Source organism: Amblyomma mixtum, chromosome 8 (assembly GCF_055824585.1).
Source record: "Amblyomma mixtum isolate Tamu chromosome 8, ASM5582458v1, whole genome shotgun sequence".
Lineage (NCBI taxonomy): Eukaryota > Metazoa > Arthropoda > Arachnida > Ixodida > Ixodidae > Amblyomma > Amblyomma mixtum.
This window is the reverse complement of record NC_143019.1, coordinates 63532055-63558484: the sequence shown is the minus strand read 5'-3', so window position 1 is coordinate 63558484 and position 26430 is coordinate 63532055. Positions and strand designations below refer to the sequence as shown.

Genomic DNA, 26430 nt, shown 5'->3' with positions numbered 1-26430 from the left:
AATCAACTGATATTTGGCGATAGGTTGTTTTCTGTCGTTATCAGTACCAAGATGAATTTTTTTCTACGCTCACGACATGACTGTCATAAAGTTAATATAGAGACTTCGTGTTGCGTGTCTCGAAACGGAGATAAGTGTCACGTCTTTCGACAGCTTCAGCTTTAGTTCCATGACTTTTATCGCCGCCGATAGCGCTTCGCTGTTTCGTATCAATATTCACTCAAGTAGTGAATAATAGCACAAATATTCAATTGTTATTCGATTCGGTAAAAAAAAAAGCAGTATTCGCACACCTCCACTTGAAACGAAAAGAAAAGCAATACCGGAGAAAACAAGTGCACCTCAGATGATCCAAGCTGTTCTTGATTTGTTGCTTCCAAATCCCAAATCCCTATTTCAAATCCCTTACAGCCACTTCATTCTTCACGTCGCACAGATCATATCTACAAAGTTAACCCCATCTTCGCTCGGACGGAAAAGTACAAGAATTCGCCTTTAACCTTGTCAATAAAAGAATGGAATGAGTTGCCCTCCAGTATTGTATACTGTAACCCAGATTTCTTTATTTCAGTCGGAATTGCTAACTTATCTGGAATTCCAGCACGTTCAGTAACCAGATTTGCTTTTGTATCACTTACTTGCTAACCAGTATGTTCTCTTTCTTTGTTATTTGTGCATTTTTTTGTAACAGTTTCTACGTTACGTTCTTTCTCAACCTGACGTATTAACCACCTAAAGTGCTTTTTTACCTTTGAAAATTGTGCTCTGATTTGTCCCCCCCCCCCCCTTATGTAATGCCCCCAGTGGGCCCTTAGGGTATTTGAATAAATAAATAAAAATAAACATTACGAAAGAAGCAATTGGGATTGAAATCACTCTTTAGAAATAGGGATTTGAGGGTCCGTTCCGAAATGAAGAAATAACATCACATAGGAATTTTAATAGGTACTTTGAAATGGGGACTAAAATGGGGATTTGGGCAACGGGGAATACTTACTGTAGACTAAACGCAGTAGGCAGGAGGGAAAGGCCGCCTCCAGGGCGCAACCGGAAATCGAACGTCGGCATCCCTCGCTGCAGCGGCGGAATCGAAGCGCCCGCCATTAAGGACGAATCCGAGCGAGACCACGCACAGGACGCACCGGATTCCGCGCGTTGTCAGCGCCGATACCCAGGTCTGGGCACGTATGGCGGCACTCGGACCAATGAAAATCGATAAAGAGTGGCTGCAAATGCAGCCCACGCAGCATTTCTGAGCGTCGCAGTGCTAATGACACGACGCCACGCTGGGATCTGCGGCTGAATATGCGCTTTCTTTGTGTTTCCACCAGCAGAAATAGGAGCTGTTGGCTTCTGCTTAAAATTCCGTGACGTTTATAAGCGCCGCCGAGTGTGCCAGCGGTGCCAGCGCACTATAAGCGCCGACGTTTATAAGCGCCGACGAGTGTGCCAGCGGTTGTGCTCTGGAAAATCGGCGCTGCCCGTGTAATGAAGAAGCCTGTATTTTATTCGAATGCTGAATGAAGGCTGGCATTCCGAAGAACGAACACAAGAAAGTCGCGCTTTGAAGAAGAAATGAACTGCAATAGGGTAACTATGCGGGCTAGTTGGTGTGGATCAAACAAAATGGGGACATTTAGAATAGGGTGAATCTATCGGTTAGGAACACAGGGGAAAAGCGGAGGGCTAATGCGCAGACGCAGGTTGGTGACTGGAGGAAGGGACTATATTGTTCTGCGCCAGCGCACTGCCCTCCCCCTCTACCCCCCCCCCCCCCCCCGGTACTTCTCTAAGCTCCTAACCGATAGCGTCAACCTATCCTAAACGTCTCAAATGTTGCCAGGAAAGAAAACGGGAACACAAGAAGTACACAGGACAGCGCGGTTACATTACGTTTGATCCACACCAACTAGCCCACGTTGTTACCCTGTAGCTGAATGAACAATTCTGGACCTAGCACGAAAGGTTTTTGGTATCTACCGTTTCGCGGCGTTAAAACGGAGCAAAGGCCACTTCCCCACGTACTAAGCAGCCTCATAAATGTTACATAGGAGCGGGGAAGCAATGTAGCACTTGGTTACAGAATCGCCTATTGCCTAAGAATAGCGCGCACAGCTGCTGTTGAACCTTCGGATCCCTGAATAGCGTCAAGCATAACAAAAGCCCTTTATTCACCGCCTCCTCTTTAACCGCTCCTGTCGGCCTGTCGTCGCCGAACGGCGCAGGTGCCTTTCGACCATCCCAGAACACAGCTCGCCTACGCAAAAGCCGAGAGCCCAGCGCACTCTATACTCATTACCGGTGAGTTACGGGGAGGCGGCTGAAGTGAACGGAGACCAGCGGCCCGCTTAAAAAAAAAAGTAAATAAAAAAATACACGTCCCGACACAGACAAACGCAGCAAACCCGCTACCGCGATTCCTGGCGGGCTTTGAGAAATAAAGCGCTCGCTGGGGCTTAGAAAGAACAACAAAAGAGGTAAAAGAAAAGACCTTCGACGCGCAAAATGAGAAAATAAACATGAATAAAAAGTCGTCGTAATAAACGGCGACGCATTCATCCCTGCAGCTCCCAAAATGCGCATTATTCCGGACACGTGAAGGCAAGAACACCAGGAAAGCCAGAAGAAGGCAGAGCTAGAAAGCAAAAAAAAAAAAAAAAAAAAACAGTGGAAAACTTCTAGAACTCAGAAGGCACCGCGAGCAGTAGGTAAATATAGCCAAGGAGGAACACACAAAACTAAAAGGGCCCTCCGTGTGACATTCGGTGTGGAAGCGTGCTTCGAAGCTGGCAAGCCTGTGCTATAGAGCAGGAGCCCTGCAGATATTGACCCACTAGGGCTAAGAACACACAAAAAAGCAGTAGATGTCACACAGGCAAGAGAAGTAAGAAAACATTTGTGTATAGCGATCTCCAACAAAGCAGGAACTATAAGCTCCGGAAACAAAAGGCGACGAGACAGCCAGCAGCAAAGATTGCCGCGCAAACACTAAAGCTAAAGAAAAAAAAAAAGAGAGAGACTGGGGGAAATCCCCTGAGAGCAGTAGTTCACAGCTATTCCTCAGTGTCAAGCAGCGGTCCCAAAGGTGGAACTCCAATTTCGGCCAGCCCTGTCTAACAGACGAAAAAAGAAGAAAAATCCGACACAAGGACCCAGCCAGCGCAAAGAATGGCTGCCAACAAAGCCAGGCAAGAACTGTAGTCCTAAGCAGAGTAGAACGGAACTCTCTACAGTGTCCACAAGACAAAGAAACGCGAGCAAAAACAACCGAAGCGAGGAAGGCATGAGAAAGCTGCTGTGTGCCACCGACGCCCGGATGCTGCTGGCAGGCGTCCGCTGGGAGGTACTGGAAGGGACAAGTAACATGCTTTCTGCATTTAGAAAAGAAAGCGGCCGCGCGCGCCCTCAATCTAAAGCGTTGGCGACGGGCTTGTGTGTGCGTGTATGTATCCCCTCAGAAAACACGGCAGTGCGAACAAGGGCGAAGCGACAGAGAGAGAGAGAGAGAGACAGCTTCAGCCCTGAGTGGTCACCACAGTTTGCGCGAAGCTCGCTTCGAGAGGAAAAAACAGCTGAAGCGACTCCCATGTACCACGCGCCCGGGTCTGAAAGCACGATTCTTGCGAGACCTGCGTGTCGGCTTCTAGAGTGCCCATAGATCGCCTACGAGCTCAAGACAGAAACCAACCAATCCTAGGCACAGGAGAGAGAACGCCGCGCCACCACGCGCTGAAAGCGTGCATCAATGCACGAGCACCTACTGCTGTAATTCACAAAGCTGTTAGCAGGAATCGGAACGCGTTGTGGCATTCGCCGGAGAGTCGGTAGTCGTACTATTGGATATCGTGTGCGAACAGGCTACAGGTATTCGTCATTCGCAAGGTGCTTTACACTGAAATAGCTTGACTAGGTCTCTCCGCGCTTCCTGATTAGCTAAAACAGGTCTAATCCTTACAAAAAAAGTTTTAGACAGTCTATAGAGTGTCTATAGACTTCCGTCTATAAATTCTATAGACTGTCTATAGACAAAAGTCTATAGGCAATACAAATGCCATAGACAGTCTATAGACAATCTATAGATTTATGGCCATACACTTTTAGCAGACTTTTGTCTATAGACATTCTATGGACTATGAATAGACAAAAACAATATCTATAGGAAGTAAATAGAGTCAATAAGAAGTCTATAGACTGTCTATACACCATTTTTATAAGGGAGAGAGACAAGTAAAGCTGGCTACAACGTTCACGCTACTAGACAGGCAGAGTACTGCATGAACACAATCAATAATTGAAGCGAATCAGCGAAATTCGTCAAGGGCCCAGAGTGACTCTCCCGTGCACGTATAGCGAAAGCTAGAAAAGGTAACGTCTTCTTCCTTTTTTAAATATAATCGACGCACCAAGGAAAGTCCCATATATATTGGGTGAAGAAATTCGACGCCATATGCAAACTAAGTCTACTCGAAGTGGCAAAAAAAAAAAGGCGAAACAACACAGTCATGACGTGAGGACGCAATAAATGAAGATAACTAGAGTAGCTTACACTCAAGTTATCTTCCACCACGTGTCGCTGGTAATAAAAACACAAAAATATAGAAGTGTACCATCAAGTGTTAGATTAGCGTATTGCGACAAACCGGTCAGCAGTTTTCTCAAGAGATGCCGTTTTAACACTGAAGGACATACGAAGAGAGATGCCGAACAGAACGAAACACGGGATAATGTATAAGGACACTAAGCACAGGAGGTACTGCAATGTGCCCGACGTGCTAAAGGACGTTCTGAACACTTAAGATGGCCACAAAGGAAGGTAAGTGAAGCGTCGCGCGAAGATTTTCACATATTTTTGTCATCGCTTTTATTATTGCTGTTATCACCCTCGCAATCATCTCTTACGTTCCCGCACACTGAAGCATTAGGATGTCACAGATAACCGACACGTTGTGCAGCTTAGGAACACAGAATGCAGAAATAGAAAACTTCCTGTTGGGCGACATGAAAAAATAAAAAGAATAATCGAGATCTTTCCGGGCGGTTTTAGAACAGCCTCGGTTTCATCGTATGGGCGCCGAAGGATAACCCACGAAAACACAGACCCGGCTCAAGACGTAGTCTCCGCACCCTCCGCCATTTTCCTGACCAACGCACATAAACCCACAAAAAAAAGCGCGGTGGAGAGAGAGAGAGAGAGAGAGAGAGAGAGAGAGAGAGAGGGGAGGGGGAGAGCACTCAGTGCAGAACCTTCAGTGTCCCGACGAACTCTTCGCAATAAAGGTTAAAATACACAAAGAGGGCTTCAAGTCCAAGTGGCAGAAGCGGGTACCACGTCGGCGCCTACAGTAAAAGGCAATAAAATAAAATAAATAACAAGCCGGCAAGGCGGGCAGGTCTTTGGCAGTCAAGAGTTGTGGAAGACCGTGCCGGGCCCCGGAAAGTCGGGCCATGCGTCAAAGCACGAGAAAAAGAGAAACTCAGAACCCTGGGCGCAAGCCAAGAGTGTTGAAAACAAATACATAATTAAAAAAAAGGAACTAAAGACGACGAGAGGACGACGGGTGTTAGTGGGAGGAACAAAACCGAGCTGGTGAAAGGCGAAAGCCGGCAGCCGAAGCCAAAGCCGAATCCACGAAGGCCGAGATCGGAAGGGGAGAAAGAGGCGCGCCGGGGATAAAATAATGGCTTCACGGTTCATTTCCCCCGCATACCCCCCCCCCCCCCCCCCCCCCGAGAAAAAGAGAGAAGGAGAAGGTTTTGATTCTCGTTCATTCTAGCGCCTTTACTTTATTCGTTTTATTTTTGTATGCGTGCGTCTCACGAAAGCTGCCCAAAGCGGCTCTCACTAAACCAGCACACACAACGCAAAGTTGAAGACGAGGAAATCAAAAAACAAACCCCTCCTGTCGAGCACACACAGGCTCCGCAGCGCTCCCACAATCCTTCACTGACTCCACACATATCCCCACTTCCCCCGAGTTTTCCCTACAGTCCTCGCATTGGATTTTCTTTTCGCCCAAATAAAGAAGACAGAAAAGGCACTCCTTCTTTAAGCGCACTTTTCGCAATCTTTGCTTCGATTACGGGGCCAAAAGTTCCGCAACAACGCGCGGAGTCGCGCGATTTTTATTTATGCCCCGTTTTCCGCCCTATAGCGCGCCAAAAGGAAGAACCGGAAAGATAAATAACAGCCAAACGGGCGGACAAACCCAAGAATTGAAAAGAACCGAGACAGAAAGAAATAATCTCGCTTTTTTATGACGCTGCTGTGACCAATTTGTCAACGCCTCTGGCGTACTATATACCGCCACCAAGTTTGTTCGTTTGTTTGTTTCGTTGTTCGCACGCCAGCTTCTCGCTCCGTCCGCGCGTGTCCACTTATTTGTCAAAACTTTTTCCCCCGGAAAACTTTCCTGATCGCCTTCCCGTCAGCCCACCCCAAGTCGGCTCGAGACCTCGCCGCACCGTGTGCGTGGAAGCTCTCAGCCAACCCCCCGCCCAGTTTCCTCGACTACACAGTGCTGCTGCTGCTGCTGCTGCGTGTCGTGCTCAGTGAAGTGGGGAGAAGCGCGAACTTTGATCGCCTCGACGACCTGGCAACAACCTCGATGGAGCGATCCGAGCGCGCCGATACGACGTACATACGACGTCGTAAAAGAGTATACACGTGGAGTTTATCCTCGAAGAAGGAAAAGATGATGATGATCATTTGATGTTAATGGTTTGCGCAAGGAGTGCCATGACTAACGTATTGCGTCTGCATGAGCCACAGACCGATTTTCATAGGCATTTTCCCCCCACAGAAGCCAAGCACCAGGCCAGGGCAAAGCTTGTAAAGAGAGAAAAGGAATTTTAATGAGAGGAAAGAAAGTGAGGTCGGCCGGTGGTAACATGGCCCTGGCCTGCTACTCCACGCCTGGAAAGGGAAGGGGAGAAAAGGGAAAGAGCGAATGAAGGCTGATGATGGCATAATACAATGAGTTTCACGGATGATGTCCACACACACACACACTGGTTGGTACTCGCATCGCGGTAAGTAGACGCACGTGAAGTTCATATTCAAAAAAAAAAAAAAAGCTTGAAAAGCTTGTAGACTCGTCGTAAGAGAGGCGGGTACCTAGCGGATACCAAAACCACTGGATCACTGCAGCAATGACTGAGTTACAGTCGTTATGAAGGAGCCTTAAAAATGGCGACAATAGGTGCTTCTAGTACAAGCATTCTGAGTCAGTAAAACGTACTGATAATGATGAACACAGATAGTTACCTAGCATTGCACGTTGGATGCTCCCTAGACTAAATTTGTGCTTACTGTCTTACAGTAAATACTAAGATGTCAAACTCAGCTGGGCGAATATGTACTGGGGACGCCAGAGGTTCATCAAGTTGCGACTCGAAAGCTTGTCCTCTTAGGTCTTCCCTTCTGTTATCATACATGATGCAAGACATAAATAAATATCAGTAACTTTGCCGATAAAGTTCGCTCTCTTGAAAGAACAGCAAACAGTTCTCGATCGGCGCTAATGGCCGGAACAAGAAGACGTCGAATGATACCAGACAAACATGGGAGACAAGTGCTGACAAAATCAAACAGCCGCATTTTTTCCCCCGTCGTTTGTTTTTTACCAAGAAAAATATATTTATTACTTGAATATACAATGTCAGTGCACGTTAAAGAACCCCAGGTGGTCGAAATTTCCGGAGCCCTCCACTACGGCGTCCCTCATAGCCTTAGTCGCTTTGGGACGTTAAACCCCATATGACCAAAACTAAACATCGCATTAAAATACATGATTTAGTAAGAATGGAGAAAAATTTACCAGCTATATCGATGTCAACAAGCACCGAATTACAACTAAACGCGCAAAATTCGGAAATAGGCTAGAAAGAGAAACTGTGCTGCTGAAGTCGGAGCTGAGTGTAAAATGAAATACTCTGGCAAGAGAAGAAGAAAAGAGTTCGCTGCTACTCTGGCAATTATTTGTTTTACTTTGTTGACGCAATGTCGCCACGGCCTTCGTTGTAATATCATAATCAGCAGTCAGATCTCGTCCACATCAAGGCAAAGATTTCTCCTTTTCATCACAAACTGTTTCGGTCCACACCACATAAAAACAGAAAGAAAGAAACAAAAACCTAATCTCGTTATGCCAATTCATTCCCTGCCATCCAGTGCCAGTTTCCTGCCCTCCGCTAAGCACTCTCTTAGTCCCGTATTGCATGTCGTAGCCAAGTCGATTTTCTCCTTGTCAGCGACGAATAAGGAGAAGATCGTTCCCTTGATTTTTAATCAGTACCTCTTAAAACTAACGCAAAACACGGAACTCGTCTAAGCAGGGCGGCGCAACAAATCAACATGACAACAGGGAGCAAAAAAAAAAAAAGAAGAATCCGAGAAATGCGGGATGCAAAGTTCGCGAGCTCCAGGAACTAAGTGGAAACTAAAAGAAAAGTCTAGAACCCAGCTTCTCGCTTCCCATACAAACAAACAGCATGCAGCTGATGCGGGCGTGATCCGCGGCAACACACTCAACAGCAAAGAGAAGACTAAAAAGAGGACTACGAGACGACAGAGCGGCGAGAACACAAGGAAGTGGGCGGCCATGTCGGAGGTCGAGACAAACTGCGAAACAAGAAAGTGCGACTAAGTACGTCGCTGCAAAGCACTCTGCAAACACCAGAAGTCGTTAACACGGACGACGTTTCCCTCCACGATGTCACCAGGCCAGCAAACATTAGGAAGTAAAAAAAAAAAGAAAAAGAATGAAAAAAGCGACAGAGACCGCGAGATGCAGACGGAGAGCTGCCACAACCCAGCGAAAACAGAGCGCAACTTCGTAGCCCTAACGAGTGCAGTTGGTCCCATTAATGTTTTGCGCGTTTTCGTGCTCCAAGGGACAAAGCAAATGAAAAAAAAAACATGTTCGCTAGAAATAGTGGCGACCAAAGTGAGACTGAAGAAACAACCAAATAAAAAAAACTCGGGGAAGCCTCCAAATGTTAAAGGAAATTGGTATGACCTACAAATGTTTCTTGTTACAGCCGGCCACTGGGAAAGTAGCACAAAAAAATGAGCGCCATATACAAAAAAAAAGGCCTCAGAGCAGCGACAGCTGAAATAAAGGATATTTATAATAGTTTAACCAGATACCTTTGCGACTTCAATAGATACCAAAACCTAATTGTTCGAGCGCTGCTGGTATATCCTTTAGAAAAACAACGCGAAATACGTAACTGGAGCCGCTCTCTTTTCCAACTCTGTTTCAGACGATAAAAAACTGGAAGACGAACTTGTCGTCAGCCGAGGTCGCTTTACGACAAAACGGTTTAAGCGCTTTATAGCTGGCAAATTAACTGCGTCATCGTAAGCAGCTCGTAAGGCGAAACACAAAGAATACCACCACGACATCATTACCGATTACCTTGCGTGCGTTAGGAAACCGAACACGGGTCATTTAGTAATTTCATCCCTTTGTTGCATCACTTTTCTCTATCGCTTATTTAGACCCCTTGAGCGCTTGAGTACTTGCATCACTTCGCACATATTAGAGCCTAGTTCATATACACCCACAATGACGCTCTTCCACAAACTCTTAAACAAAGGAAAATAGTCAAATGTTACAGAAAATTTTCAATCACTACAAAACACATGCTCACATATAAAGAAATACATGAAAGAATAGGGTTTTGAAGAACAATGCAATATTATAGAAAAAGAGGGACCTAGCTTAATGAAGTTTCATTGTGAACGTAAATAGTAGTTGCCAGAATATTCAATCGTGAAAATTATTACGAAATATGAGAAACCGTAACACGCTGAATCAAGGCAACCGTAACAAGAACAGCAAGACAACAAATTCTCGAGGACAAAATCAAGTTAAAGTGGCCCAGAAAAGTCAATGGCGTGACTCTTAAAAAAAAAATAAAAGCAATAGAGAAGTGCGAGGGCGACAGCTCCATCGAAAATCCATCACAGCGAACACCGACAAACCGGACAGAATGCGTAGGGGAGAACTCAGATTAAAATACGGAGCAGGAAAAAAAAACTGTACCTATAAAGATGGAGAAAACACCGAACGCTCCGAGTAGGGCGATGTAAAAAAAAAAACGCAATAGGCTGCGCCGCTCCGAATTATGCAGCAGGCGCTAAATCAGACAAGTGAGACAGGCAGGCAAGCGAACTCTCCTTTTCTCCTACCACTCTGCATCCGCCCACTCTAAAGTTTAATTTCGCATTCGCGCAGGCGCAGAAAAGAGAGCCGCGCAAGTCTTCACGTACAGTCTTTGTCAAAAGTAACCAGGCTGCATGGTTTGCTTCTACCTTGTACAGCGGAGCCCTTGTGGTTTTCCTAAATATCAAAAGGTGTTGAAAGGTAAGAAGGTCACCAGTCCTTACCTTTAACGACCATTTCAGCTTCAGGGAAGCTGTAAGGGCTCCACTGTACGAGCTAGAAGCAAACCATGCAGGCTGGTTACTTTTGACAAAGACTGTACCTGCAGTCCGAGCTCAGATGCACGGGAAGTAAATGCGCGAGAAAAACATGGCATTCAGAAATAAAGCAAGAGGCGCCCTATTAGTTTCAAGGATGAATCACTTACATCCAAATAGGCTAGCGTTTGGAAGAGCAACCGGACAGCCAATCAGCTCTAGCGAATTCTCATCTAAAGGCAGACAGCGTGGGTCCTTCGACAAGCTATGAAAACTATATCCAACACCAGCCATCTGTCTGCCATCTGAATTTCGATTTTCCAACAAGCAATATCACATTTAGGTAGGCAGACGGCACGAAAATAAACGAAAAATAAGCAGTTATGAACTACCGACGACGGACTGCTGGGACGAGTCGCAAAAGTAAACGATCCCTTTTGTGAATGTTGCTCCACAAGAAAACCAAATTATAGTTGCTGCCCAGCATACGGGCTTTTCTGTGGGCGTACAGCCCAATAACAATGAACATGATAAGTACCGTCTTTGTCAAAAGTAACTAGGCTGCATGGTTTGCTTCTAGCTTGTATAGTGGAGCCCTTGTGACTTTCCTAAAGGTCAAAAGTCGTTGGAAGGTAAGAAGACCCCGAGTCCTTACCTTTAACGACCATTTCAGCTTCAGGGAAGCTGTAAGGGCTCTACTGTACGAGCTAGAAGCAAACCATGCAGCCTGGTTACTTTTGACAAAAACTGTACATCACTTGAGAAAAGCTCAGTATGGTATCGCGCCAAATGAATATGCTTCTTCAAAGCCCTCACGCGAGAGCCCTCATGGTCAAGACGGTATTTGAGAAAGTTTTAACTAAAATGCCGCTGACTAAATTGCCTCGCTGGGAAAGTATAATGAAACTTTCAATTTCGTTTGGTTGCAGACGCAAAGCAGTCTCAAGCCAAACTAAACCCTTTATTGTATGTTATGGGGATTAAAAAGAACTTGAACTAATGGTTTCGACCGTCTAGCAGGCGCGCGCATTCATCAAACTCTCTTGGTATTCATTTTAAGCTAGACAACCATTTAGGATACCAAGAACGGCTACGCCGAAAATGTTCCCTGCTTGTATGGTGAAGGAAAACTAATTGCTGCAGACCACAGCAACAACGCACGAACCTGGAGCTTGAGGAGGTGAGGGGCTTGAAGACCTCGCCGGAACTGGGAGCAGGCATATGCAAACAGGCGGCTCTTAAAACGTATTTCTAAAGGACGCGAATTCCCATCGAAACATCCTCTCGTAGAAGACAAACACAAACAAAGGCGACTGATGAAAGCATCGCACGCGAGCTCTTTAAATAAAGGGCGTGTTCCTCGAACGACGGAAACTGTTCGACGGTAAACGCATTCTCCTTAAATTGGCTCTAAAGAAAACTTTCATTTGCATGCTGCGAATCTGGGGTACAAGAGAAAAAACAGTAAAAACAAAAACGAAACGCGCGCAAGGTACCAGAAAAAATAACTAGAAGGTAAAAACTCGGCTTGAAAAAAAAAACGGTGAGAGCGGTTTCGGAAACAATCAACTAGACTTGCCCCCGAAAATCATACTTCGCGCAGCTATCAAATTACCAATCGCCCTACTCTTCTTTACTAGTTACCGAACATCGCACCACTAATATGCTAAGTGAAAAAAAAAACAATAATAAAGCATGAAAGCGTCGAGAAAACACAAGGTAAACACCCACAGAACGGCGATGGCATTATGCTGTCTTCTCCGCATCACAGCTGAGACTAACAGGCAGAGCACGCTTCGCAGGGAACACTGAAGTCCTCCACGAAGCGGATACGCAATACACGATTGATAAGAAAGGTTTGGTGGAGTGGTGGGGTCAACAAAAAGCGGTCCTAAAAGGTGAGTATCAAATGTTGTGAAGGACAGATAAACATCTGTGACTTACTGCCATCTTCTCAGATAAACGGAGGTAATAACGGGCATAAAATGAAAAAAAAAAAGGGGGGGGGGGGGGGGGCATAGGCAACGCTGAGAGCAAGCTAGACGTGGCTCGAAATTCGTTTATAACATACAGCCATTTCAGTACTTAAATATCCTTACAAAATCAAAAGTGAGGCAAAGGAACCAAACCGCCTGTTTTAAAGAGCATGTGAGGATGCTTGAGAATTTAATGACTAATGAGTTTAAAAGGGCTGAATGATAGAAACATGAGGTAAAGTCTGCGAAATCATTTTGCGCTGGCATTTGAAATTACGCAATCGCCGGATAAAGCGGCGTCGGCATTCAGTCTTCTCTACAGCTCACAGCGACAGGCACAGGCCCCGATAATGACGTCACGCACGACGGCGCTATGTTTCCAGCGATGAAACGGTTGTTCCGTGGATGAAAACCAATGCCACCGAAGGTGAAGCCGACGAAGCATTGTTTGGCGGCAACGGACGAAGCAAATCATCATGCGGGCGAAAGCAGCGGACATCTGAAATTTCGGGGACAATGACGTCACTACGAGTTTTCACATGAGGCTCCACAGAGTAAGAAGCAGCGACAAGATAGAACACAAGCGTTTTCATAAGTACAAATCTAGCTTCGAGGAATGCTTAGTGATAGGGAAGAATAGAGATAAAAGAACAAGAGAGATAATTGAAGCCATTGCGATGGAAAAAGTTGGGATTGAAACTTGTGCAAGTAGTCCATCCTTATCACTATCAACAAAAGACGTTGCCTTCTTGGATTCTGGACACTGCGCGAACTTTTGAAACGCACTTGCATGTTTTTTAGGTTTTCATTTGGTTGCAATTAGCTTACTTTTGTTTTCTCTTTCGAGATGTCCGATTTCACACCGTCAGCTTGGTAAATAGCGATTGTGTTCTGTCCTGTCCCTGCTTTTTGGCTATGAAACTTCATGTGAATTACCCACTAGACCGAAGAATGACCCTCCTACGGGTTCCTTCTCATTCTACAACGCAGTGGGGAGAAGTCTGAACATCGTCGCGGTTCTACTCCATGATTAAGACACCATTTTAAATGTTAGTACAAAAACACTTCGGATGCTTTATCTAGAATTTTCACTGATTCGAATTCTTGAATAACCTCGAATTCTGAAAAAAAAAAAAAAATCATTTCTCCTTCCCTTTAAGGAGAAATGGTACAAAAAAAAATTAGTACCTGAACAAAACTAAAAAGACATTCACACCGATGACGGCTCAGAGAAACCAATTAGATTAAGGACTACGAAAACAGCAACAATAAAAAAAAATACGGAACGACGACGGTGAGTACGGAGCAAAACAGGTACGTTCTTTAAAACACACACAGAGCAAAGAAAGGAGGACAGTTAACAAAGGGGAATGTAGTTGCGACATCAGGGAGTTAAATAGAATTGGACCGCCAAGGGGAAACCAGAATGTGACGGCGATCAATTCTCGCCAGGAAATGCGGACAAATAACCAAAGGCAGAAAAAGGCACACCTGCGGAGCCAAGGCAGCGCCGGTTGGAGGCACGGAATACAATCAAGCGGCACCCTCCCTTTCTCCCTCGCGACTTCTTCCCTTCTCAACTTCGCGTCTGCGTTTGCGGCTACATTGTAAGGGACTAGGACTCGAGGAAAGAAATAATTATCAGGACGGACAAAAATATGGACTGCGTATGAGCTGGAAGCAAAACGATCAATCCTTGGAGCAAATCTAATTCACTGAATAAAGTAAGAAAAAATAAAACCGCGGTTTCGCGAATCCAAAGAATCGTTTTTTTTTTTTAATTTCCCGAGTTTTGAATGTTCGCGCCTGACAACGTGCTATTGAAAAGAACGGACAGAAAAGGCGAATTCCTGAAAAAGCCTTAGCCAAGCAAGAGTATGCATTTCGAACGTACAAAAGAAATTTTAAAACTTTTCTTTCGTAATCACAAAATACTAAACAAACAAACCAGAAGATACCAATAAAGCCAGAAACAAGATTCATGTACAGTCAGGAGCCTCTGCGACACATCCTGCTTCTTTCATGGTGATTTTTTATTTAATTTTATTTCGAAATACTGCAGGCAGCAGTGGCACCCAAGAAGGAGAGGGTTGCATCAAACGCAGTAACAGTAAATCCATGGGGTTTAACGTCCCAAAGCGACTGAGGCTATGAGAGACGCCGTAGTGGAGGGCTCCGGTGGTCGAAATTTCCGGAGCCCTCCACTACGGCGTCTCCATAGCCTCAGTCGCTTTGGGACGTTAAACCCCATAAAACCAAACCAAACCAAACAAATGAATTTACACTGGTATATTCAACAACCGACGCTGGCAGACACTTCCGCTCTTCAATTCGAAGTGAAAAAAAAAACGACATACGGAATAGATCAGTCTTCGAAAAGTACGGACGAACAATATTAGAGTGGCTGATTCTAGCTGGCCTGTGTTGCGCAGAGGAAATGCAAGTTTCGCGCGGCGAACTAATTTTGTTCTGACAGATCAAATCAACCAGTTTTAGTTTCTCAATCTCTCGTTGTACACGGACGGGCTTTATGTTCTGGCGCTGCAGCATATCGGTAACCGGTTTTCCGGTAATCTAACGCGCACCAAGCTTCACGAGGTTCTCAGAACATCATATATTTCTGTCGACACTTTGTGTTGGCTTCTCGGCGACGAACGTGTGTGTGGGTGTATATATATATATATGGGAGAGGCCTTTGTCCTGCAGTGGGTGTTGTCAGGCTGGTGATGATATATATATATCATCACCAGCCTGACAACACCCACTGCAGGGCAAAGGCCTCTCCCATGTCTCTCCAATGAGCCCTGTCCTGTGCCAGTTGCGGCCACTGTATCTCCGCAAACTTCTTAATCTCATCCGCCCACCTAAACTAACTGCCGTCCCCTGCTACGTTTGGGTTCTCTTGGAATCCACTCCGTTACCCTTAAGGACCAGCGGTTATCTTGCCTTCGGATTACATACCCTGCCAGAGCCCATTTCTCCCTCTTGATTTCGACTAGGATGTCATTAACCCGCGTTTGTTCCCTCACCCTCTCCGCCCTCTTAACGTTACACCTATCATTTTCCTTTATATATATATATAGACACGCACGCACCCACGCACCCACGCACACACACACACACACACACCCACACACACACCCACACACCCACCCACACACCCACCCACCCACACACACACACACACCCACACACCCACACACACACCCACACACACACCCACACACACACCCACACACACACCCACACCCACACACACACCCACACACACACCCACACACACACACACACACACACACACACACACACGTTCGTCGCCGAGAAGCCAACACACTGTGTCGACACACAACACCGGGCATCCTTCGTCATGCCACATTTGTATTCTTCAAAAGTAAGCCGGCCCACAACAGGCCCACACAACTTCACAGAAAGTTTCGCCGCGACTGAGGGGGCGTTTTGAAATGCCACTCACGGTTTCCGCCGAGATGGAAAAATTTAAACGCCAGCGATGAGGAAATTGTTCTCATCGTGCGCATCGTCTTCAATTAGCTCTGCGCCGGCGCTCCGCTTCCACTGTCGTTGGCGGCAATTTTCAGAGGGCACGCAACTGCCGGCAGACGCCGTTTACAAAGCTTAATGACCGCCGAAAAGACGACGGCAGCCACGAGCATACCGACGCTCCAAGATTAATGCTCCCCAGACGGGTCGTTTCACTATTTGAGGTTTCCGCGGGGAGCTGTTTTGGCGCGCGGATGAAACCTCACGAAGCACGACGACCTCCCGCGACCTAGTTAGAAGCAGGGCAAGATGGGGTGGAGGGTTTCCGAAAACGGCGTTTTCTGTACGAAGCCAGAAGTCCATACAGCCGGCACGATCAAGCAAATGGGAAGCCTACTCCGCCTTGTGGGAAGGAATTGCATGAAGACTGCGTTTTCCATCCGCCTGGTCTCGTATGTCATCGTCTCAACTATATCTAATCTATGTCTCATCTGTCACAGCACTCCCATCTGTGCGCGCGGGTGTCTGCTTGCGTTGTTCATATCAGAGGCAAAAAACAAAAAAACGCTGCCGGGCGATCATACGACATGATGAGAGAAATCTGGTTGTACATTTCGCTTTTACATTGCTATAGCTATCCCCAGTAAAGGCTCCTCGTAAACTGAGGAGTACTATCAAAGTTTGATACTGTTCACAGGATCCCGCGAAAGACATCAAATGCCGCTCTACGGAGGTCAAAAACCCAGACATACAGCCGAATCCATAGCGTAGCGGTGGGTAAATGCTTAAGAAGATCGCCGTTATGAAGAGCTTGGAAAAAAATGTGAAAAAAAATACAATCTCTCTCCAAAATCCCAATGCCCTCACAGCAGACGAAACCAGCTTCTTATTGCTCGAACACCTCGACAAAAGTGGCGGAAAGACCCCTCAACAAAAGCACGAGCAACAGCGCCTGAATACGACGTATCTGATGCTGGCAACTCAGTAAACGCCGCCAATGAAACTCGCCCGAATGGAAGCCTTCCTTTAAAAGCCCTTTTTTTCCTTTCCTGCAGTGCACATCCTACTTGAGGAACTTTTCGGAAAGCTCCCAACGGCAGAGGCATTCCTGGGGAGCCATTCCGGCCAAGGCCGATACATAAGCCTCGGCGAACAAGAACGAAGAATAGAGGCACAGATAGAGTAACACTGGAGGACGTAAAAATGACACCGAAAGAACAGCAGTAACAGTTTGTCGAAAGCACTACCGAAACGAGACCAACTAATAATAAAAGCCACTCCAACCGCGCACAGATGCGAAGCACATTACGAGCTTCTTCCATTTCCAAACGTTATTCCACGGCATGGTTACGACGTCCATACTATTGCTGAAAACGAAGGCTATCACTAAGAGCAAAAATAAAAGCCATGATGGAACCGTTTCGTCATCTCAAGACGACAGCGTGGAATGTAAAACTCAAAGCAAGAGAGGTATTCCTTACCACCATATACATCGTTCCACCGACGGAATGCCCGTTATGCGCCGTCTAGGAACCCGCCAGGACGGAAAAGAGAAAAAAAAAAGCGCTCGTTCTGAACCTCAAGGCCATCTACGTCTCGGTTTCAAAAAGTCCGCAGCGCAATTTTGCGCTCTTGCGTACTTTTCCTCGAGAAAAAAAAAACAAATACAAAAAGTACCATTCCGACAGAGCTATAACAGTTGAGCGCCGCTAGGAAAACAAGGCGCACGCGACGCAGAGAAATCAAGGGCCTGAGAAAAAAAAAACTCATCCCTATCCCCAAGAACAAAACAGGCAGGTAAGCAGTCAGGCACGCCTGGTTGACTGAAGGCGTTCCAACGACCGTCTTTTGCGCAGACGGCATAGTAATTCAAAGACATCCGGTCAAGGCGCGCCGGCAATGCGTTCCGCCCAAATCTGGCTCCGTTATTTTCCTACGATTTCCTTTTTTCCTTAAAAAACGGGAGAACAAGGAGAAAGGAGCGCAATCCCATTCCCTTTTTTTCATGGCGAGCAAAAAAGTACAAGAACTGGGGAAACATTACACGCGGTTCCTCCTCGGTTCTCCCTAATTCCACGTTCTCCACTTCCGCCCCAGTCCCGTTATCTGCGCGTCGTTATCCCCATTTTACTTATTTTTTTCCCTAGCCGACAGCGCCAACCACCTCGTCGTCGTCGTAGTAGTCCCCGTTTTCCCCCCGAATGTGTGCTGTGCCTGCGGCGCAAGCGCGCGAAATGTGCGCGCCATGTGCGAACCGTGAGCGCGCGCCATTTCTCAAAGGACACATTGTGAGAGAACAGAGCGGCAAGAGCGCAATTTTCGACCCGACTGAAAGAAGAATGAGTCGTGGTGTGAAACAAACATGCAAAGCATCGAGACGCTCTAGAACGAAGAAGGATCCAAGCGATAGCGCAGGAAGGCTCCCGAGAAAAGTGTTTTATTTACGGCGCTCACTCCTCAAGGAAAGAAGCAGTGAAAGTGCATCCGGACAACACCGTTCAAAATTGACTGTATATATATTTACTTTTTTTTTCTCTGAGCGGCAGTCATAAAACGAATGCTACTTTCGTCTCAAGCCGTCAGAACTGAAGAAAAGAAGAAAATGAGGAAGTTGCTGAGCCGACAGAAAGCGCGGAAAACAGCAGTTCCGGCGTCGGAGCGCACAATACGAACGACGTTTGTTTATTGAAGGCGCGAAGGAACGCGGGAAAAGGAACAACAAACAGGAGACGAAGAATGACGACGACCTCTGTTTAACCTTCGTCATAGCAACATTCCAAGCACGCTTCACACCGCGTGTTTTGACGTAACATGAGCGTCCTTTTATAACCGTGCACTGGTATTCTTTTCGGCTCTAGCCTGTAATCTATACGGGCAAAGACAAAGACATTGGAATGCGTGCGCACCCGCGTCTTTTAGCGGAAAGTCGCAGATCGAATGTGGTAAGGTGAAACACAGGCTTGACACCATCGCAACGACGTTATTTTGGCCCGAAAAAAAATAAAAGAAAGCGGCGTCACATACCCGGCCAATTTGTTCATTCCATTTTCGTTAGGATGTCTGGCTGTGTTGAGTGTGCTGGCTTTGAGAATAAGAGATAGAGATAGAGAGATAGAGAGAAGCAGAAACAACAGGTATACCTTGTGTACGCTTAGTTCAGTAGAGCGGGAATGAGCACGTGTCCACAAGTGAATTAGTGATCTGATGACCATGTACCTCTGGGCACAGTACAGGCGTAATCGCCAAATCGTCACCGCGTCGTGCCAAAGCAGCCTCTGTGTCATTACTGTGTCATAAGTGTTTCGTCCTGCCACCGACTGACACGCCCAAGGCAATGCGCGAGAGGTGCGTTAGCGCCGGTTATAAAGGGCCTTACTTCCCTACCCTTTTATTAGCCGTGACTACCCAAAGTCATTAAACGCCATCAAAAACAAAAGGTTTTCAAAAAGAAAATACCTCAAAGGACCACAACCATTTGCCAACTAAAATTTAGCACTTTTTCAGCCAGGTCATGCGGAACCTCTGGCAGCTGTTAGCCTCAGGTGAAAACGTAGCACTGTAGCGCAGACTCGCTCTTCCACACGATGGTCAACTCTGTGCAGGAGGCTTCGGAGGTCGAAACTTTAAGCGGAATGCCCGGAAAGAAACAGCAGGAGGATGCGGAGGAGGTAGGGAAGGGACAACAGCACGGGGGCTCGCTCGCCACATCACTGAAGGAACCGATCCTCCTCGGACACACGCGCAGGTAGCACGTCAAACACAAACGCACAAGCGCACAAAAAAATAAAAACAAAAGTGTCAGGAAAAGTTTTCCATTGGCCCGCAGCTGCCACTACCATCTGAGCGCTTGGTAGAGAACGAACCCTACAGACGACGCGTAGATTTCTTTCTTCTTTGGACAACAAGCATCCACAAGAAAAATACGCGAACTGAGAGGAGGCCAGCGCTTCGCGTTTCTTGATAATTGTTGCGCCTTCCTGGAAACCATCTACCCTCGGGCGAGGAGCGAACGCCACCACCACCACGAGAGCAGCCGGTTGAAAACAATAGCTGCGACGTACACCACAATAGCGTGTATGTACGGCACCGACGTAGAGCTTGCGCTCTCTGCCGCCTTGAAAAGACATCGCGTAGAGAGAGAAAGAGAGAAAAAGGACGAGAGAAGGAAGATTTCACCGAACCACCACCGCCAGGCCTCTTACGTATGCAACATCCGCGTCCACTAAACAGAGATACGGTGGAAGACCGCCACAAACACACCGTTCGTGCAGAACACAATAGCGACGACCAGAGCCTTCGTCAATGCAGATGGGGAAATGGAGGGAGGAAGGCATAAATAGGGAAAGGGAAGAAAGGCGAAAGGAAGGGGGGGGGAGGGCGCTCTAGCATAGTGTTTTTATGAACGTGGATAGGCAGCAGTCCGGACAGGCGAGCGTAGACAAGGCAGGACGGCGGAACAAAGGGGACGACTACAACGACGTGGTCGCGCGACAAAGCCTGCCGCCTCCGCCTCTTTCCACCTGCCCTCCCTCACCCCTTTTCCCCTTCTCCCGCCTCTTATCCCCACGGCATGCTCCTCATCTCCTCTGGTATTCCGCAGAAACTAGACCAGTACACACAACGGTACGAACCTCCAATAGACGAACGCACCGGGTTACAACAGCGCGCGGGAGCTCCGAACACACGCTGTTCTGTCACCGTGGCCGAACTGCACCGCGCGGCAGGCAGGCAGTCGACCCTGTCGTGGACAGACCACAGCGAGAGAGAGAAGAGAGGAAGAGGAGGAGACAGCGATGAAGCGAGAGGGAATACCCGAACGGTTTGTGCAGTAACGGTTTGTTTCAGGGCACGAGCGGCGCGGACGAGGCGGTCACGGCGTTTAATCATTCGATTACCTTGTTTGCGACGCTAAACCCACACAATGGTCGGTGTCCCCGTCAGATGCAGGACTGGCGCGCGTCGCGTCGAGAGAGCACGTGACCACACCGCAGCGCTCCGAGGCAAACACGGCGAAAGTGACCGACGCACACCGCGAGGCTGTTTTTCCGGTTATTGTATAAGGGCGCTCTAGCCGCTATACATTGAGATTCTCCACTAGCTTTATAGGCTGCGATTACAGCCACGTTAAGTACAGAGCAGTTTTTTTTTTTTTTCAGTTTGACTTCCCTCGCCGTATTTAACGTTGGGCGAATCAACGCTGTATATGGCGCGGAGAGAAAAATCGGTACAAAATAAAATTATGACAGCGATTCTCAACAAGCGTGGCACAAGAGACCGCTCACACCTATGAGTCCAAACCGCATCTTAGAGGTGCGAAGTGAAAACAAGGACTCACAAAGGCGACGGTAGACAAGACTCCAGAAACGCTCCGCTATGTTAACGCCCTTCTGCTTGCTCGCCTATTCAGTTACCCCTGAAAAAGGGACCGAGCTGGTCTCGATAGGTTGCGCTCAAAATAAGTTACTGGTTGGTGAGAGTATTTCTCAACTTTATTTACAAAACAAACCAAAAGGGCTTCCGTCGAAGATGTTCTCGTTCAAATACTTTTGCATAATTCTGTTTCTTTAGTTTGCTTTAAAATTCCACACAATTTTGTCACAGATTTTCGCAGTATGAGACAGAAGAAATGTCAGGGAGAAGGGAAGAATAAGAGAGGAGGAAATGTAGAGAGAGGTACGTAGAGAGTAACCCTTCGCGTGGTTGCATTAAAGCGAAAATGCGCTTCTCGAGCTAAAGCTACCCTTCGTAAACTGATGACAGCTGAACTACTTGGCATCACAAGGGAAGAGGACCAAAGTGCGCAGATAATTAGCAAGCTAGAGAAGAGGTTGAGAAGACATGTATATGTGCGGTAACTGCGCGCATCCTCACCCCAACCGCACCGCAAAAATATACAGAAGATGGGAAGGTAGAAATGAGAATTGAGGGCAGGACTAAAGTAGGCGAGATAAAAAGGCGTACGTGCACCCTGCATCAAAAATCTTCAGGCCACACGGTGTACCTTTTTGCCGCGCACTGGAGTACCTAAGGCACCTGTCAGGCTGTAAACACCTGTGAGGTGACAAAAAGCCATGTCCTAACCTTTCAGAGCATTTCGGTTTTTAAGGTGTCCGTTAATGCTTCATTAAGCTGCTCAAAAGCAGACCATGTGACCTGAAGAAGACTTTTGACCAAGACTGTACATACACCGCAAAGCCTACGACGGGGGAGTGGTGGTGGTCCAGTCGGAGGTCTGTGCGTCCAGAGAGCAGGTCAAAACGTACAGCAAACGTACTGGTTTGTCACGCATGCCTGGTTCAACGGCGAGTGCGCAGCACAGGAGAAACGACTTACACGCGCAGGTCCTTTTAATAAGGGCGTGGGTGAATTCATGATTGACATGTGCTTGGATGGACGGTATCGCACGGTGCCGCCACATAAGCTTTCGTCCAAGGCTGAGAAACATTCTTGTCATCATTGCAGGTCGGACTGAAGTCGCCAAGGTCTCAATGCGGTTTGAAACCGGTTTAGTTTTTCTTTTCATACGCATAAACTAGCTGGGTTCGCGCAACACGCATGCGCTAAACAGGCTTCAGCTGACTGTCTGCGAAGTAGAGAAAGCGATGGAGAGGAAGGGAGAAAAGATTGGTTGGTTTATTGGGGTTTAACGTCCCAAAGCAACTCAGGCTATGAGGGACACCGTAGTGGAGGGCTCCGGAAATCTCGACCAACTGGGGTTCTTTAACGTGCACTGACATCGCACAGTACACGGGCCTCTAGAATCTCTCCTGCGAAGTAATTCAACCGTAGCGGCCGGGATCGAACCTGCGTCTTTCGGGTCAGCAGCCGAGCACCATAACCACTGAGCCACCACGGCGGCCAAAAGGGAGAAAAGAGAGAAAAAGGGAGAAAAGAGTAAGGCGTCGAAAGATCTATTTAAAGATGGAACAAGTGCAAATCCCCTTGTTTCCCGCCGATTTTAAAACGTTCCGAAAAAAACAGCAAAAAGAAAAGGCATCCGTCATCGCGCGGCAACTCGAGCGGAGAAAACGGATCGAACCAAACCAGGCGGGAATCCACGCCGGCGGCGTTCGCTCCTCCGCTCGTATACGCATCGCGTCTTCGCCGAAGCTGCCTCGAGCACTACGTCCGCAATGACAGCGACGAAGCCAAATTCTAAACCCGGCAGTAACTTTGCCCTCCTCTTCTTGTACGCGCACCCCTTTTCCGTATTTTTTTTACGCCTGATTGTGTTCCCTCGACGTACAGACCCGCAATCTGCATCTGCGAACAACTCGTATCAGGCTCATCACGCATCGCGGAGCACGCACTCGGCGCCCGCTGTTTTCCCGGGCTCATCCCCTCTGCTTATGGTCGCCGAACGCACCGTTCCCGACCGAGAGAGCGACTGCATGCCGCTCGTATGGGGCACGTGCGCAATGAGACGCTACGGCCGCTGGAGCGAGAGAGCACGTCCCACGTTTTTTACAAGCCGGCTTCCACCGCCGATTTATAGTTGGTTGCGTGCAGTACTAAAGATGGCGGTGCCGTGCCACGTTCGGTGAGAAAGCAGGGAAACGCGTGAATTGATTGGGACACACTCGGCTCTTTTCTTATGATCGACCTATGGCGCTTTCCTAATGTCGTTGCATACACTGTCTTACCGGAACTTATTGAGCAGAGAGCCGACGGTACTGTCACGGCGAGCACTGAATGTTTATTATAATGAACGCGATTATGGTGCATCGCAAGTCACACTTTGTGTCCTACTGTTTACGTCTACCCAAACCACTGCACGCGGATGTAGCGGAAGGAACTGTCCGTCTGCTGCTCGAAAAGAAGTAAATAGTTCTAGAAGCAGAAAAAACACCACACGTACAAAGAAACAGTGCCGACAGAGAAGGGTCAATGACTTCACACCTAAGTGCATTGCAGAGTACTACAAGTTACTGCAGGCGTTACGATGTGAGTGAAGTGCACGTTCACAATTGTGTACACAGCGCCTACGCCATTTCTGGACAGAAATTTCAATTTTTTTCTCTGCTTTTTTTGTTTTAGAGATGCAAGACTAAGCTCACAGGTCCTGTCACACGTAAATTACGAAACAGATGGAAAAAAAGCGAGAATCCAAACGCCATGCGATCTCTAGACTACACCCAGGAGCACGCAGGAGCAGACGACGCTCGAAGCTCGCGTGATGTACTGCACGGAACAAAAATGCAGGGCGGAGCATCGGCGCTAAGAAGACGTAAAGCCGAGAGGAAGGAAGGAGAAGAAGCGAAGGAGGAGGAAACAAAACAAAAAAGAGGAAACGCGCGCGGACAGAAGACGGACCACCGCACGAGAACGATGAAATCGGTCATAGCATAACGCGCAACGATGCTGCACAGCTAGCGCTCGCTTTTCCGTCGCCCGTCCCGGAGTTCGATAACGACGACGAAGACGCGCCGAAGAGACGCAGACGACGACATCCCCATCCGCGGCAGTCTAGTGGAAACGTAGAGCCGAGCACGCACAGGGTGCAGAGGGAAAGAAAGGGGGAAACAGGGAGAGAAGGAGGCAAGCAGACGACAAAGAAATGGGGAAGAAGCGGTAAAGAAAACAAACGGCTAGGGAACGACACGCACGTTGATGCAGACGAGGGAGAAAAGAAGTTGGAGAGAAACGGGAAAAACTGCAACAAGCAATGCACGTAGGGATGAAGACAGGCACAAAATGGGGAAATGTGGGAAAAGAATTTGCGAATAAAAACGCTCAGGAGGGAGAAAAGGGAGAAGAAAATAATAAAAACAAGCAAAATGGCCGACACGAGAGAAGAGGGGAGCCGATTGCCCGGCCCATCGAGAACCGGATTCGGCGGGCCGGAACGCGGGGTCGTCGTTCCCAAAAAGCGGGAGAGACGACGACCAACGGCGACGATCGAAGGGAATCTTTGTCGACCAGCGAGAAGAGAGACAGCTGAATCGTGGAGGGGAGTGGCTCCCGAGAAAGTCTCAACGTCGAGTATGTTTGTGCGTGTGAGTGCGTGTGAGTGCGTGTATGTGTGCGTGAAAGTGTGTGTGTAGCGGGGTGAAAGAGGGCGCAGGAGAGCTACGCACCGTACGGAACGAAAAAAAAAACGTAAGAGAATTGAACAGTCTGGCCTGGGCTCTTCATGTGTCCGCACTTCTGATTTCTTGCTTCCTTGGAAGCAGGGAAGATATCTGGTACAGGATACTACACCCAACAATGGGTTTGCTAACCCCAGTGTGCTCGAGCGGGACGAAGATTGATACGCGACTGCCTCTAACAAAGGTCCTCCTTAGCAATCAGGACAGGACAATTGGGATGCCAACAAAATGTGAACAAAAAACGAGCGCTCCCCACATCATGGCTTCCAAACACCTTTCTGCACCTGGCACCAATCGTGCCATGTTAGTGACAATTAACCAATTAGTAATTAGTCAGCTCTAAGCATAACTACTTCCTTGATCACTTGAGTTGATGAAGCGCACAAAAGACAGCACACATACAAATATTAGCAAGAGACAGACAAGACAGAACCGCCAGTCTCGTGTTATTCTTTGTCTGTGTGCTGTCTTTTGTGCGCTTCATCTACTCAAGCTATGAACCAACATGTCCCAGTACGTATTGACGGACCAGGCAAAGACGTGGAGTCAGCATCTGCGAAATGCTTGGAATTGGCTGAAAACGCAACCAATCATTACGAGGAAGGTGCTCCAACCTTAACCTGATCGGTGAAAGACACAAAAGGCTACGAACTTAAAGTGCGGTACCCAAAGTCGGCAGTCTCAGAAACCGCCTAGTGTAAGTGCGTGCGCACACGTGTGTGCTATCTTCATCCATTCTCTGAACTATTGCTTTGCTTCCCTTTCCTGTAGTACGTTTCTCTCTCTTTCTAACGTAGAATGAAAGCCGTGCTTTCGTACGGCTCGCATTCTGCGATAGAAAGAGGGAGCAATGGACGCAACGTATGAAAGTACGGCTCACGTACCGACCATCTCTTCCACATCCCTCATGAAACCATGTTCAAAGTCAAATGAATAAAGTCATAACTATCATTTTTAATTAATAGCAGTAGCTAAGTCGTCTGAGCTATTTTCGAGCGCGTAACACTCATTAGCTCACTTCGTTAATTGAAGCTGCTTGCTTCCCAAAGCCACGAAGATACAAGACAGCCCATGCAAGTGCTTTGCTTCGCAAGCTGTCATGAGAAGGCATGAAAGCTCCGAATACAGCCATGAAAGAACAGAACGAAAAACAACCACGTTAAAGCGCCTGCATTATTTCTGACTCATGGACACAGCGCAGTAAGCATGCCTGCTTCACACCAGTCCGAACTATATACTTTAGCAATGTGCACTGACTGCCGGTCAACAAAAGACTGTGTTGCCATGTCACTTAATGGGGCATCTATTTTTCACAGAAAAATAGATGCCCCATGTGACAAGCGTCAGTCTCTTCAAAGCTACAAATCGACCTCCCCAATCTACCCTTGTCGCCGCGACTGTAAGGCTTTTGGCCTCCTATTCGCCAAAAGAAAACCATAAA

At 47.4% G+C, this 26430-nt stretch overlaps 1 protein-coding gene across 8 annotated transcripts in view; it reads right to left on the bottom strand.

The window, feature by feature from the left end:
• Positions 1-26430, bottom strand: part of LOC149332751 (ninein-like protein) — a 554277-nt gene that overhangs the window by 323159 nt on the left and 204688 nt on the right. The window lies entirely within an intron of this gene.